The sequence below is a fragment of the Pteropus vampyrus genome, unplaced genomic scaffold (genome assembly GCF_000151845.1).
Source record: "Pteropus vampyrus isolate Shadow unplaced genomic scaffold, Pvam_2.0 Scaffold681, whole genome shotgun sequence".
Classification (NCBI taxonomy): Eukaryota; Metazoa; Chordata; class Mammalia; order Chiroptera; family Pteropodidae; genus Pteropus; species Pteropus vampyrus.
The window spans coordinates 1,286,415-1,291,065 of NW_011889462.1; positions in this window are offsets into that span (position 1 = coordinate 1,286,415).

Sequence of the window (4,651 nt, forward strand, 5' to 3'; positions counted from 1 at the left end):
TCTATTATCCAGTCTGATAATGTCTCGGCTCTGGCGGTGCTGTGTCTGTGCACTAGAAAGGGAGAGGGCTCAACAAGGAACAATGGGTACCACCAGCACTTTTGTACAGAGTGAGTCTCACCTTGGGCCTTACTCTGACAACATCTCCCTGTAAGTCCCTGGTGCCCCCTGTGCACAGCCAAATTGGCACTGGTGCTCAGAACGAGTAGGTCCCTCACCACGAAAATCCACTCGTGGGGCACAGCCGCTTTAAGCGGTTTCTGCTGCTGCCGCAGCCTCCATCTCACTCAGCTAGCTGCTCTAGACCAGGCAGCCCCGCATCCTTGCCCTGTCTTACCTTCTGCCATTGCAGGGTGATTTCTTGGATTTCTCCCTAGTTGTATGGCTTGTTCATCTAGATCCCAGGCAATTTTTCCTTGCTCTTTGCTCCTTGTTTACGTCACCAGAGGGAAGAACAGAGCCTCTAACATCTACGCCATTTTTTTCCTCCCATAGTATTCTGGAATAAATCTTTGTATTTCTGTGGCGTCCACTGTAACTTCTTACATTTTCTGATTTTATTTATTTGGTCTTCTATTTTCCTTCATCATTCTAGCCAGAGGCTTGTCATTTTGTTATCTTTCAAAGAACCAGCTCTTAGTTTCATTAATTTTAAATTATCTTTTTCTCTATTTCATTTATTTCTGCTCTGATTTTTATTATTTCCTTCTCTCTACTGACTTTAGGCTTCATTTGTTCTTTTCTGGTTTTTATAAATGTAATGTTAAGGTGAGATTTTTTTTTTTTCTTGAAGTATGCCCATAATACTACAAACTGCCCTCTTAATACCATGTTTTTGCCTCCCCCAAATGATATGTATTTTTTTGTTTATATTTGTCTCTGTGCCTCATCTGATCTTTTCTTAATTCTTTGATCCAACCAGTAGCATGTTTAGTTTCCACCTACTTGTGGTTTTTCCAACTTTCTTCTTATATGTAATTTCTAATTTTATACTTTTGTTGTAAGAAAATATGCTTGATATGATTTCAATTCACTTAAATTGATTGAGACTAGTTTTGTGTCCCAACATAAGTTTTATCACTGAGAATATTCTGTGTACACTTTGGAAGAATGTGTATTGTCATTTGGGGATGGAAAGTTCTAAAAATGTTGATTAAGTTCATTTGTTCTAATGTGTCATTTAAGGCTGATAATTCCTTATTGACTTTGACCATTTTTTATCTTGAAATCTATTTTGCCTGATATAAGTATTGTGACCCTTGCTTTTCTCTGTATGCTGTTTGCTTCGAGTATCATCTTCCACACCTTCACTTTGGAGTTTGTGTTTGTCTTTGGAGCAGAGATGAGCCTCCTGAAGGCAAAATATAGTTGGGACTTGCTTGTTAATCTATCCCACTACTCTGTCTTTTGATTCGCAACTTCAGTCCATTTAGAGTGATTATTGATATATGAGGACTTATAGCCATTTAATCTTTGGTCTTCTAGTTGCTCTCTATCTGCATTGTCTCTTTTCTCTTTGGTTTCTGTTATTTTAGTATGGTGGTTTAATTTTTTTGTTTCCTCTTTTTTTTTAACTTTTGAGTCAGCTCTGGATTTTTTTGGTTACTATTAAGTTTGTGTAAAATCTGTTACATACAATAGTCCTTTTCTTCTGTTTGCCTCTTATTTTTATTAACCTGCACCTGTTAAGTCCTTTCCTTCCTCCTTTTATACTTTTGTCACAAATTATCCCTTTTTACGTTGTGCATTAATAACCAAGAGTAGAAGTTATAGTTTTAAAATGATTTTCCCCTTTAATTTTTGTTAAAATTAACTGCTTAGTACCCTATTTTGATATAGAATTGCATTTTCCTGTTGTCTGTCATCTTACTCAATGTCTTATGTAATTTTGTCTTTTTTCTTTCTGGTAGAAATACTTCTTTCAACATTTCTTGTAATGCAGTGTCACATGGTGATAAATTCTCTCAGCTTTTGTCTGTCTGGGAAAGACTTTTTCTTATCTAAAGGATAATTTTGTTGGATATATTATTCTTGGCTGGTGGGTTTTCTCCTACATTTTAATTATTTTATTCCATTCTCTACTGGCTTGTAAGGTTTCTACTGAAAAATCTGATCATCTAAATGGGTTTCCTTTGTAGATTACTGTTTTTCCCTGGCTGCCTTGAGAATTCTTTGTCATTATCCCTGTTGTCATCTTGTATTTGGATGTCCAGCTCTTTCCCTAGGTTTGAAAAGTCCTCATTAATTATTTCTTTGAGTAGGCTTTTTGTTCCCTCTCGTATACCTATTATTCTTATGCTGTTCTTTCTAATGGAGTCCGATAGTTTTTGTAGAGTTCTTTCATTATTTTTTAACAATTAGTTCTCTTCTCCTTGACCCATTTCTAGATTTCTGTCTTCGAGCTCACTAATTCTCTATTCCATCTGGGCTACTCTATTTCCAGGAAAACAAATAAAGGGGTAGTGGTTGAGAGCATCTAGAATACTAATAGATTGAACCTTTCCAAAGGTTATGGCTCCACCTTTCCCTGCCAAGTACAGGCTGGATTTGAAGTGATAGGACACACTAGGCAAGGGGTTGCCAAGTTCAAAACAGAAAATGGACCCAATTCCAAAGAAATGGGTTCTTGGGAGTTAATCAGAAAACAATTTCCAGGCACTAGGAGTGTAAATTGCATAGGTATATCTATGACCTGGCAATTCCTCTCCTGATTTTATACACTTGAGCACTGGTTTTCAAGCTCTAGGAGATGAGCCATTAGTTGGTTGTGAAATAAGTTTAGTATATAGGAACGCATATTTAATAGAATGTAGTACACAATACAAAATAAAACAATAAAGTACGTTAAAGGTAATTAGGGTATTGTTTCATGAAACAAAATAACATATAAAATTGTTGGTTATGCACGTATGTCTTTCTCTCCCTCTTTCTCTCTCACTTTCTCCAAATACCCAAATACCCAAATGGTTCACTCTCTCCTCTGTAGCCTTCCCACCATAGTTTTCCCTCTCCATGCTATTTAAAATCAAAATAATCCTTCTGATGACTTATCTTATTCTTTTTTTGATTATTTTTTAAAAAATATCTACAAAAATATAGCAATACAGTGAACTTCAACAAATCCTAAACTTTTAGTCTTCAAACTGGCTATACAGTATGCACTCCTGTTACCTGCAGGATCTCCTGCAATTTCCTGGAAGGTACAAGCCAAAGATGAGATCCATTTCTTGGGAATCACTGTTAACAAGACCAGTTCAGCAACCTAGGATATATAGAAGTCTACTGTGATTTAAAAACAAAAATTTTTCTTTATAGCACTTTATCACCATCATCTTCTTCCATGCAGATGTATTTTCTTTATATGCCTGCTGGTAACAACAAGGACACAAACTTTCTAGTCATGGTGACTTTTCAATAATACTCTAGGGATGGGTTCTCATTGGTCTATTTTGTAACAAAAATCATTCCTGGATCAATACAAATATGGGGCCAGGAAGAGATGGTAACCTCTGGGGTCAATACCAACTCTGTGCTCACAAAGACTGGTTATATTACTAGAATATAGAAAAGTTGCATTAAGCAGACAAAAGCAAGAGCCACTACATAACATTTAAGTACATGATAAGATTAGTGGACATTTGGTCCTGTCCAAAACATCGAGATATTTGGTCCATGCTAAAAGGTCTTTGAAATTCGGTCCTGTTCATAATGTCCAGGAGACATTTGGCCCATGCCAAAAGGTCTTGAAATTTGTCTTATCAAAAACATCGGCATAATTGCTCTATGCCAAATGATCCTTGATATTTGAGTCTGTGTTTATGCTTAGAAAAAAACATCTGGGTTCAAATAGCCCATAATGTTTACTTATATTTTAAGTTTACAGGATTAATACGTAAAAAGAACTATCATGTTTTATTGGTCCAATAATTGTGTTGCGACTATATTGCCAATAACCCTACTTGCCTTGGTATACTAGGTGGTAATGGCACATGGGGTTAGGTAGATGGGTCGGGGTTCGAATCTTGCAGAAGAGTGAGATTTGTTTTGATTATGTGTACTGAGGAAGAGTCCTACAGATAGAGAAATGCACAGAAAATGACAGGTTGAGGATGAGATTTCACGATGCATGGTGCTGTTAATATCACTGGGGAATTGGTTGGGTATGGCTGTGTTGTTCAAGAAGGGTGGAGTTTGAAACAAGGAGCTTAGTCAAATAGAGTGGTCTGGCTTGTTCAGGAGTGAGAGTGGGTGTAGCTCTCCTATCACATGGCAGTCAGGTGTAATAGCTACCATGAGGGGAATACCAGACATCTAATAGACCACCCTACAACTATCCCATTGCCTAGGGTTAATGTCTGATGTTTCCCTTGAATTGATGTCCTACAGAGGTACAACTGTGGTAGATTGCAAGAAGAGTCTGCTACTATTTGGAGAGATTTTAGTGGGTGTGAGTCTCATTTACCTGACAATCAGCATGGACAACTATGCTCTTACCTGGTGCCTACCTACTTGCTGACGTAGCACTGGTGAACCAGTGTCCAATTTGTAAGATGTTAGTTAAGATTTCCCTGTCAGTAAACCAGTGGTCACTGGTCAGAAAGCTGTAAATTAAAACAAAACAAAACAAACAAACAAACAAAAAAACCTTTTG